The 12166-nt window shown below is 45.9% G+C and overlaps 1 protein-coding gene across 1 annotated transcript in view; it reads right to left on the bottom strand.

The window, feature by feature from the left end:
- ARHGAP10 (Rho GTPase activating protein 10) overlaps positions 1 to 12166 on the bottom strand; it is a 220674-nt gene that overhangs the window by 90319 nt on the left and 118189 nt on the right. The window lies entirely within an intron of this gene.

Here is a 12166-nt window from a genome sequence, read left to right as displayed (position 1 = left end):
TTAAACCTAATTTATAGGTTGGGCACAATGGCCTTGTTCGGATTCCAATCTGAAGAGAACTACCTCACCAGAGGGAAGCGATCAGGAAAGTGAGTGGCACTTGACTTAAGAGAATGTCTGCAGGTGTGCAAGCAAGCTAGCTTCGGCTCCATGGAAGGGAGAGGAAGCAACAGAAGTGCAAGGAAATACTGGGAACTGCTGAGGCCAAGTAAGAAGAGCAATCACATGACTACTCTCCGCCCCTCTTATCCTTGGAACTTTCAGGCTAAAATAAGGACTTAAGAAAAAAATGCGGCTTCCTATCTTCATTTCTCAAAAGAGTTGCAGCTTTTCTGCCTGTGTTTATTTTCTGCACGACAAATGTTAAAGCTAACAAGAACATGGCTGGCTGACAAGGAGATGTCTTATCCCCAAAGTTTCCAAAACAAACACAATACCACCAAGAGCCATGGGATATGCCTAGAGCGAGCTTACTTTCTCTTTGATTCCCTGCGTAGGGCGGTGGACAGGCGCACCAGACAGGGGCTCAAGGCCTGAATTCAGGTGACAGCGCTGGCCTTCCTGGCTCCCAGACTCTGGGCTGGGCAGGAAACCTGTGTCTGAGACCCACACCAGCAGCCCTGAGCCGGGGTGGGAGGGGAGGGAAGGAGAGGCCCGTCGCAGGAGACACAAGTGCCTACTAGCCCTTGCAAAAGAGCAGCTCTTTCCCTTCCTTTTCTCCTTTTGCATTCTATCAATTTGTCTCTGCTCTTTTTAAGCTTCTCCATTTGCTTCTCTGTCCTGAAGATCCTCCCAAACTTTGCACTTTGGAGCCTTAACCCCCAGAAAGATTGTGACTTGCATGGAAATGAGGTCATGAAAAGAGGCAGTGAAGGGCCCTCCCTGGTGGCACAATAGGTTAAAGCACAACACTGTGAAGCTAGCTGCAACTGCTTCCGCATGAGTTGGATCCCTGGCCAGGGAGCTGACCTATATGGCGCTCAGACGTCTCCTGACCTGCCCACTGCTCCCCTCAGCAGTGTTACTTTGTCAATCTGCCTGTTCTGCTCCCTGCTCTGTCTCTGGTGAATCCTCTCACCACCCTACACCCAGTTCTGAATGCATCTATAAATAAATCTTGGAAAAAAAAAAAAAAAAGAGGCAACTAAGTTAAAATGATGTCATTAGGGTCGTACTCCAGTCTGACAAGGACCATTTTAAGAAGGGATCAGGATACAGACCTGGCAACCCTGTGCAGACGGGGACAGACAGCCACCGAGCAGCAGTGAGAGTCCTCAGAAAAGCCAACACCCTGACTGCAGACGTCCAGCACTGTTACAGTTACAGGGAAGTAACCTGCTGCTGTTAAGCCACCCTGCCGGTGGTGCCCAGCTCTCACAGTGATCTCGGCAGAGCTCCAAAAGCCAGAAGCCAAAGGCCAGCCCTCTAGTCTATCCGTGTCCGCCTAGAATGTGAAAGAAGTGAAGCAGCAGGGCGCAATGTCCAAGGGGGAGCCCCACTGGCCATGAGAGAGCGGGGCAGCGTGGGCAGCAGGGGAAAGGGAACGAAGCTCCGAGTCTGAGCCCGGGTCTGACAGGAGCAAAGACCAGCTGTCCTCGTCTTCTCCTGGAGGCCACAGGCCACATGCAAGGCATGTAAAATACTGTATACTAAAAAAAAAAAGGTGTTTTTTTTTTTTTCAGTACTATTCAGGAAACCTGAAATAATCTGACCTTGGTGCCAGAAGCCAAAAGAACAAGACAGTCTGCAGCCAAACAAACCCGCCTCTATGAAAAGCGCCTGACATACAAAATATATGGAGAAATGCAATAGGAACGTTTCTCCAGCAATAATCATCACTCTGTGCTGGTAATTACGATCAGATAATTGATCAAGTTCAAATTCATCAACCTGCGAGAAGTGGAGTTAATTGCTAATGCATAATGGAAGGGGCAGAGGGGAATCGATGCTGCTCAACACAGCTCTCACTTTTTTGAAAAATGAAATTTAAATACACTCGGAACAAAGGAGCTCAGAAGTAACACAGGACACATATACTTGTGGGCCAGGCAGAGCTTTGTTTCTTGTTTCATTGTTCAGAAAGGCTCTGGAGTAAGAAAACTGGAACATACTTTAATACTTATGAACATGCACATCATACAGAAGCTACCAGGTAAGTATGTTTCAAGAAGACCAATGAATCAAATGCCAGTGCAGTGGGTGGGTTGACCATATTCCCTCCAGTTTCTCTTCCACTGCACTCCTCTTTCAGCCTGCAGGATCACTGTTCCTAATCACCGTGTATGAGGATTATGACATTTCTCTGACTTCCTCCCTACTCCTTTCCTAACTCAACAGGCCAATGTCTCCATTTTATTCAAACCTCCAACTGATCTCTACTACTCATCAACATGCGTGAATGTTGCACACATACACTCACCAAGGTTTCCCTGCAGGAAACACATGCGACGACAATCCATTCTTAGTATCACTTTTTCTTCTTTTCTTACTTTTCAAACCACTTTGACTTTCTAAGGTCTCCACAAGCCCATTGAAGAGTAAGCCATCAGGCCCTCCCTGGTGGCACAGCGGGTTAAAGCATGGCACAAAGAAGCTTAAGCCACTTCCGCATGAATTCAATCCCTGCCTGCCCTGGAGGAGACCACATGGCGAGGCAGACCTCTCCTGACCCGCCGATGCTCCCCTCAGCAGTGTACTTCATGGATCTGCCTGTTTTGCTCCCCACTCTGTCTCTGGTGAATCCTCTCACCCTCTGCATCTCTGGCCTGTACCCTAGTTCTGTACGAATAAATAAATCTTTAAAAAAAAAAAAAGTAAGCCATCAGGTCAAGTCCACACACCACAGCTGAACAAGCATTTAGGCATGAACACTGATATCACCATGGGCCCCCCACACATACCCACCACCACAGTCCCTTCAGCCACAGCAGACCCCAGACCATCACCCACAAATGACCAGATTCCCTCCATGCTCTGTGACCTCCCTCAGGCGAAGTCTGCTCTGATGGGACTGTTTGTGCCTCTTCTCTTACAGACCACTCTGCTGATAAATACTGATTCACTAAATATGTGCCAGTTGTTATTCAGCTGTCCTAGATTCAACACTGAGCAAAATGAAGCCCCATCCAGAACTTCAAAACCAATCAAACCCCACCTTTTCTGACACCAGCCCACATTAATATTCCATTGTTCTGAAAGTGACTCATAATTAATTCCTTTTAACACTTGATTACATTTTCAAGGCCCACATCCCTTATTTACAATTCTCAAATACAAAAATTGTAATGCTTGACCTAACATCAAGTTATTTTAAATCTTTATTGTTCCCTATTCAGTATGAATATTCATATTTTAATATATTAAAAATATTTTCCACAAACCTATGTAGAGTGGGTCTCAAATACCATTAAACAAAACAAAAAACATCAACAAAAAACCCACTTCATCCTGAAACACAGACAATCTCCAATTTTCAGATTGGGTTGTGGACCTGTGTTTGATCTTCTCTCCTCAAACAGAGAGAGAGATGCTGGGAAACACACAGGTCAACTTTGGCTTTTGTTCTTTGCTTTCGACGCTTTCACTGGCCCTCGCCTACAAAACCTGGGTGCAGAGTATGGCTAGTTTGCTCTGGCTTGAAATTAATTTAGAACCATACGCAGGTTGGACTTGGGCCAACATAAGACATATGAGAAGCTGTAAAGTTAAAATATACAAGTTTAAAAAAAATTATTTAATCAGCCTCTTTGGAAATTAGCGAATCCTAAGCTTTAGCAACAGATGCATATACAATCCAATCATTAAAACCTTTTCAGATATCAAGACTCACTGACAGACATAACTAGATTTTCCTTTTTTTTTTTTTAAAGATTTATTTAGGCATACAGGACTGAGGTACAGGCCAGAGGTGCAGAGGCAGTGAGAAGATGCTCCAGTGACTGAGTGGGGAGCAGAACAGGCCGACTGACGAGGTACACTGCTGAGGGAGCAGCGGGCAGGTCAGGACAGGTCTGCTGCGCCATGTGGGTCACCTCTGGAGTGGGGATTGAACTCGTACTGAAGTGTCTGTGGCCAGCTTGCAGTGCTGCATCCTAACCCGCTGCGCCATGGGGGAGGGCCTGGATTTTCTGACTTTAAAGCAGAAGCATGTAATCCGGTCGAAGTGTTAGGCACAGAGAACTTTTTTTTTTTTTAGTAAGTAATACCGGTTCTGCCCAGCAGGGAAGAGGCGGGAAGGGTCCGTCCAGTTCAGCGAGGAGCGGCTCCTGACCGCTGGCCTGGGCACGGGGAGCAGGTGAGGTGTGAAGGGCCTGTCTCCCCCCGCGGCTCCGGGCTGGCACAGCACAGCACAGCGGACAGCTCCCGGGAGCAGCGGGCAAGGAGGGGAAGCAGTCACGGCTCACCGCCATCTCTGTAAACCCTGCTCCCTCGGCAGCCAGAGTCTGCTCGGCTCCAGGAAGCAGCCACAGAGAACTACTGAACCCCTGGGTGCCTCTCAGAAAGCCCCGAGAGTGAACTGGAAAAGCAAAGGGAAGAGAAGACACCTGGGAAATAACAAAAATCAGATATAAAAGAAAACCGAGGTGTTCAGTATTCTTTTGACAAGAGATGGAAAGGAAAGCTGGGGTGGCCCCAACGGGCAAGTCAACTGGTATGAAGAAAGGAGAAGGTGGCATCTCGAGGTGAGGATGCGCAGAAGACAGGCCGTCAGCCGCACGTGCACAGGAAGGTAAACGTGAGTGGAAGAAGAGAGGAAGGAGAGAGAAAAGGCTGGAAGTTATGACGCTCACTGTCCAGTTAACATCATAAACGTGATTTTGTACTTACTGTCTTGTCAACACCAAGATAGCGCGCTGGTAAAGACAGCGAAAGTTTTTTAAGAGAATTCAAATAAAAAGGGCGACATCAAACCTTTTGTTTTCCCCTCGCTCTCCCTTGCAGGACTCAGAAGGAGATTTTAAAGTTGGCAGCTCAGTGGCCTTAACACTTTGCATGCTTCTTAACACTCAGGTTACACCGAGCCAATGAACTGAGTAAATTAATACACTGAGGGCCCTCCCGGGTGGTGCAGCGGGACAAAGCCCAGCACTGAGAAGCTAAAGCCACTTCAGCAGGAGTTCGATCCCCACCCCAGAGGTGACCCACAGAGCACGGCAGACCTCTCCTGACCCGCCCACTGCTCCCCTCAGCAGTGCACTTCGTCAGTTGGCCTTTCTGCTCCCCACTCTGTCTCTGGTGAAGCCTCTCACCACCCCTGCACCTCTGGCCCGTACCTAGTTCTGTATGCACAAGTAAATAAATCTTTAAAAAAAATTAATACACTGAATAAATGACTAAGATTTGATGTCTCATCAGTAAAGGGATGTACAAAGTAATAACAAAAGACAAAATGATTGATAACCAGAAAAAAGACATAATCAGGTAAAAGAGGAGGAGGACGCAAAGGGAAAAATGTATGATTGAGAGTAACAGTTACAAAATTATTACAATGAGCTTTGCAGGTCTATGAATCTACCGAAATAAACGATGCAATTCCATGGGTGTATAAACTAACATTCACTCAGTTCTCATCTAGTAACCAGTAGAGCACTTGGCATAGAACAAAGTAGTTGATCAATATTTGCAGAAGGTCTGAATTTCTATTTGTACTTGGGCATGTGGACAGCGGGGTAAAAGGTCATTAATACTCACGTTCATGTTCGCCTTCGAAGGGCTTCCACCCAGTCTGCAGCGTCATTATAAACACAGCACATGTGCGCAGATATCGCCCATGCGTGGGGGAACATGGTTTTATGTCCCAGCGTCACTGCCAAGGCAAATTCTCCTACCAGCTGTGCAACATGCACACATATCTGTGCACACACACACGATTTCGCATGCATATCAGTATTAATCAAAATTTTAAATGCTTTAAAATTCTAATTTCACAATTACAACAATAGCTAATCTTGCAAGAAAAGGGAAAATGCACAGGAGATAAAGTGGCTAGGGAGAAGCAGTGGCCAGCAGTAAGCCCAGAAACAACATGCTGAGAAGAGGTGACTGACTCCCAAGGACATCTAACAGGTCTCACTCTAAAACATACTTCCCAGCCCACCCACTGAGCTGAGTTATGTAAAAACAGCCAAGTTCCTACACAGAGATATTCTCCCCAGACTCTGGGCCTCTCCTGACATTCTACGGTGCTGTCAGAAGTGTACCTTCGTATTAAGGTAGTCTCACACTTAAGCCCATAGAGCCGAGACTGATTCAGTCTTTCCCACCCAAGTCATCCAAGATACAACATCCTAAATTACTGTATTTTTTTTTTCCTTACAGACTTTTAGAACTTTGGAAGAACAACATGCTATTTGTAACACTTACAATGTGTTAAATACTACTAAAAGTAGGATAAATGGGAATTTCTAAGCTACTATTTATTGAGCAGCTCAATATAATACTAAATTTTAGCCTTTCAAGACACTGGTTCTAGTCACTTAAGAAAACAAAAGGCAAACCCTAGAAACACAAATTTTTTGAGGTTGCAAGCCATGAATTATTACAAGGCAAGGTTGTGATATTCTGGAAACTTTCTACTCTACCACCACCCAGCTACCTGGCCTGAGAAATTAATCTATAGTGAAATAAGTCAGAAGGAAATCGAATGGTTTCACTCACGGGAGGAATATAAGAGAATCAAATAAGACATAAGGGGAAAAACTGTATTGTTGTTACAATACAAAACAAAACAAGCAGACAATTATAAACCAGAGATATCCCACAGGGGAAGGGTAGAAAGAGGGATCAGAAGGAGGGGGGACAGAGGAATATGGGGGAGTGTGGTGATGGGGGGAGTAAACATTGTTTTAAAAAGAAAAAAAAAACAAATATAATTGTTATCAACATATGCAAAAAAGTAATCTGTAATTCAGCTTTCTTATCTGAAAACTGTTAAAATGGAATAGGATTGTTGGGAAAATTAAAAAGTTAAAACACCTGCAAAGTAGCCTCACGTTCCAAGAGCTCACTGAAATCTGCTACTGCAGCATAAAATGCACAAGCAATATCCAAGTAGCTCAGCACAGCCCAGAAAAGTCACCCTAATCCAGGCATGCAGTCCACACAGCCTTTTCCTAAAAGAAAACACATGCCAGTAGACAAAGTGTACTTAATATGGATGACTCATGGAAAATATAAAATTCCTGTTCACCAATAACATTTGGAGTATCTCCCTTGAGTGGAAACTATTTGGACGGCAGATAGAAAAACATCATGGACAGCTGCCTGTCAAGAACACATCTGCATTTTCTCCCCCTACAAAGTTGCTTTCACTTTCAGGTTAGCCCTCACATACTCTTTCCAGATAAATCCACCTGTGTCACCTGATGAACAGTCTCCTCTCCAGCAGGCACTCTGAGAACAGACTTCATGATTTCACTCACATGAACTTCCCACACCTGGACCAACCAGAGGCTGAACTCAGACATCAGACTGTTTAGCCACAGAGGTCACCTATACCTACTGCCGCAGGTCATCACCTCCTCTTCTGTTACTGTTTCCCCTGCCAGCTTCACTGAGAAATACGGAGAGCAAATGTCCCACTCCAGGTCTAAGACAATTATCATGGAAGTACTGATACATTCTGGGCTCTTCAAGCACATACAGGTTTAACACTGTATCACAACCTTTGAAGTCCAAGTCTCAATCAGCAAGGCCCTCTGGCTGCTGAGCTTTGTGCTAGGTCAGAATAACTTGCACTGCATGTTACTCCCAACATTCAGTGCCTGGCCTCTTTTCCAGTTTCTCGCCAACACCAGAGAACGTATGTTGGCTTCAGACAGATAGCCCCTAGTGATGGGGTGACCCCCTGGACCACCACGGCCCAAGCCAGTGCTCCTCGATCACCATGACCTCTCGCCCTGTGTCTACTGCCTCAGGGTCATCATGACAGAGTCAGGAAGCTGGGACCTGAACTGCAGCTCTGCCACTCTCTGGTTGTATGACTGGCAGGTTTACTCCGAACTTGGGCCAAGTCTCAGGTTTCTCATACGCACCTGAGTCTAATGGGAAAACCAATTCTGCTCAAGTAACTATTCAATTTTGTGGGGATGGGGTGAACCAAAGTCTAAAAAAATAAATGGAGACTATAAAATGCCGTCTGTAAGGATTTTGCATATTGCCAGATGTAGGTTCTAAACTGCGATTATGTCTTGCCACTTAGAGACTTCCCAAGGTGTCGTGAGATTCTCAGTTGAGGTAAAAAATTTCTGGGACCTTGACAGGTCCATGATGGTGCTGACACAGAAAGAAGGCAGGTGTAACTTGACAATAACTTCACCTCAAGTCCAGGTGAGCATTTCCGAAAGTGATGCTTCCATCTTCCATCCCCACTTCCCTTCTTCCACATCTATAGCTTCAAACTCCTCTGTTCTCGAATCATCTCCAAATTCTCAGGTCAGCCTATGGAGACCCCATGTCCTGACCTTCACTGTGCTTAAGAGGCCAGCATTAAGCCCCTCAGTATTGGATGTGAGCTGTTGTCTGCTGCTGTCTAGCTCTGAGACTAACACATTTCTTCACTTCAGTTGCTTATGTGAAATGGAAAAACACCACTGTGTCACCGCATTTTCAGAGCAACACAGGGCAACAGGCCCTCAACACCAGGCTACTCGCCAGCTTCTTGCCTTCCAATCACTAAAACAAACGCTAGTTCCCAGGTCCTCCTGAACTTTCTGAGCACTTGACTTCCTCCTTGGAGTCCCCCATCTTCTGAATTCCTTCTGGGTTCTCCTCCTACCCCAGTGTGCTATGTCTCCATTATTCTCCCTTCTATGCCCCACATGCAAACCTCCCTCCCAAATTTCTGCCCTTTGCCCCATTATGTTCTTGTCTCATCACCCACTAAGTGACTTTGACACTCAAAAGCTCACCTCTCTGAAAATAGCACTTTCCAGGTCTCCGGTTACTTTCGTCCTGGCAGAAAGGTCACAGACATCTTAGGTTCAGAATATCTCGAACCAACCTATCTGCATCCGTGTCCTGGCTGAAGATGTTCCCTTCTACCTTGGCTGGAAAGTTGTTCTTGTGTTTCCTTTTCCTTGCCTCCTCCACCCAGCAGGTCACCAGACTCTGTTTTGCTGCCAAGTCTGTCTTCCTACCCACCCCTTCTTTACAAAGCCAACATTCCCTCATTCTCCACCCACACTTATTCTAAATTCCAGCCAGTCATCCCGTCTTTTATCTCCCATCCATTCCATGGCCTGCTGAGGATCTGAACACATCCCTGTTCAGCTCTGTCAATGTCTCATCACTGCCTGCACAACTGAGGCAAACTGTGCAGCAGGGCCTGGGATCTGCTCGGGCTCGCCTCCAGGCCACAGAGCACCTTCACCCACTACAGCCTCCCACTCAGGGAGGACAGAAACACCTCAGGCAGCCCAACCCCATCTGGTCCAGCACAAAATGCAGTACTTTGGCCACTGAGAGTAGCAAACTGTTCTCTCTTATTTTAAGAGCGTCACGTCGTCTACACAGGAATATTACTCACGTGAAATTAGCATAAAAGCCCAGAGACTCCAGTCTTGAAACTAGAGTAAAAATAACCTTGAACAGGGACTGTGGCTACACATTTTTTCTACCAAAATCTATCTTACAGCAAGCACCCCAAAAAGCCCTGCCTGAAGCCTGGCTAACATGTGCCTGCTTTGCCACAGGGAGGCGTTCATGGATGTTGGAAGGGACTGAACAGTTAAATAAAAGTGTGATGTGCTCGACTCATCACTCACAAGTGCAAGCCTACATAAGAACACAGTATTACTGACATAAATTAGAAAAAGACTCGCACTCAAGAGTTGGCTGCTGCTCTGTGCAAGGCTCCTTCTCATCCCTTTTCTTATGGGGACTGAAACACTGGAAAACACTATGGCCACTCCCAGAGCGTCCCTGCCTCCACGCACCCCTCTCTGCCTTCCCCAAGCCACTGTCAGGCAACGCTGGTCTAGCTTGGGTTTTTGCTTTGTTTTTAAGCATGAGATGCTCTGATGCCAACGTCTTCTTCCCTCACCTCCTTCCTGCCTTTCGCTGCCCTGTGGACTTCCTACTGCTCTGGGCTCTCAAGTGTCCACAAGACACTGAAAGCTCTGGAAGGCTGAAAGCCAAACCCATTTATTTGGCTGCTGGTCACAAAAGTCACATAAAAGTGTCTAGAGAAAGTAAATTCAGGTGACTCTTCTCCCTCTGTAAGTGACAGAAAAGCTAATGCAGATCATCTGATGCTCCTGACACCCAGGTCCATGACTGCTACCCCCCAGCATGCCTGGCCACAATGAACAGGTTTTCCTCTAAATTAATGACTCAAACTTACTGAGCATTTGACAGGAGCCAAAGTCTCAAATACTCATTTTTCAACCCCACACTCTAAAGAAGACATTACCATCCTCCCACACAAAACAAGACCACCAAGACACGGAGCCTGAGAGCTGAGAATTGGCTGTGGCCCGACAGGTGCCACACGCAATTCACATTGGTCTGAGCTCATGCTCTCCCCCGGGGTTAAGGGTGTGCGAAGCACCCAGCTACACAGAGGCACGCTCAGCAGAATCTCGAGCACATTCGTGGAACTTGGCGTGTCCGCTCTGCACAGACATCTTTACCAGCTCCCCTCTCTGGATTTCACCCAACCTCTCCTCTGGAAGCTTACGTGTTCTTAGAACAAAGAAGACCACTAATTAGGAAGATCAGTCCTGCCTCGCTTGGGTTGAGTATTTCAGCTTTGCATTTGCATTTCTGCAGAAGCACAAAACTCTTCAAGTTTCTTCCCACATAAGATTGTCCTCTGGATCCACCCACACTCATCTCACACCCATTATGATTAAAAAAGAGACAGCACAGTGAGCGAGAAACTCTAGTTTACTTGCTGTAAATTTTCTGGGGACAGCTGTTCCTTATTTTCTTCATTTTACACGTAATTTGCCCTTGGCAATTTCAGATTAATGTGCAATCATCATAAAATATGATGCAAGTTCACTTTAGGCAGCTTCCCTCCCACGAAGACTAAAACTGAAACTATATATATCATCTTCTTTAAGATCCATCTTGAGACCTTCACACAAGTCCAGAAGTGCTCTTGAAGCAAAAAACCCTCAAGTTGACGTGAACTTTTCCAAAGGCTTTTACGTTCAACAAATCAAAGACTGTCACATCTTAGAAGTGGCTTCCGACTTCTATCCCATGAATTCGAAGCTTGTTACAATGCTGCGTTTGATAACTGACAGCTTGCTTAGACCGACATTTTAATGCCATACTCTAGAAGTTAAAGTGAATATTCAAATTATTCACATATGGAAGATTTTGTAAGAGCAATTTCATAAATAAACAAAAGTGGCATACAAATTCACTTTTACATCATGACAACTACTTAAAAAATAGCAACTAAGGGGAATTTGCATAAGCCAAAGTCCTGCTTCATGTTCTGCATGTCTCATAAATGCATGCACCTGGGAAAATAGGTGTCAGGCAAGTCCAAAGAAGAACAATGTACTGAGTTAGGGAACTCCTTTAGGAAGAGGAGGTGTTTACTTAAAGAGATTATGTAATTACTCTCTAAGCTCTGAAACCTCAAGGTTCTTCAAATGTTGCCTGATGGAGACGTCTGTAGGCCTAAGATCCGCCCCAGAATTCTCACAGGTGCTGACAACTAACTGTGCAGGGCAGAGCCATCCTGTGTGTCACTTAAAGCACTGACTCTAGTCACATGTAAGGATAAATTCTCCTTATGCTTTTACCAGTCTCTGGAACCCAGCATTCCGTCACCAACATGGCCTCTTGCTCCAATCACCAACCTCCAGCAAAAAGCAACTGTTTATGGGGCACCAGCTACCGTTCACGGTGCTGACTGTGCTTGGGGACAGCAAGAGCCAAGCACAGACTCATTAAAACACTGCAGGGAGCAGGAAATAAATACTCTGAAAGCGTATCCTGTGACACCAACAAACTGCTTTATCCTTACAGGCGTGGGTGTGGGGAGACAGGGTGAACCCATATCCTAGTCACCTTGAGAAACTAAGTAGGGTCCAAGAGGTGAAGTTTCTGTCCAAAATGCTTTTAGCACTTAAACCTGCCAGCTCTTGACCCCCACGCCCACCCCAGAGGTGGAGCCAGAGGCCCCTCCAGTCTGCCCACTGACACA

Source organism: Condylura cristata, unplaced genomic scaffold (assembly GCF_000260355.1).
Source record: "Condylura cristata isolate star-nosed mole 26May11 unplaced genomic scaffold, ConCri1.0 scaffold00018, whole genome shotgun sequence".
In the NCBI taxonomy this organism is placed as follows: domain Eukaryota; kingdom Metazoa; phylum Chordata; class Mammalia; order Eulipotyphla; family Talpidae; genus Condylura; species Condylura cristata.
This window is presented reverse-complemented; position numbering and strand designations above follow the sequence as displayed.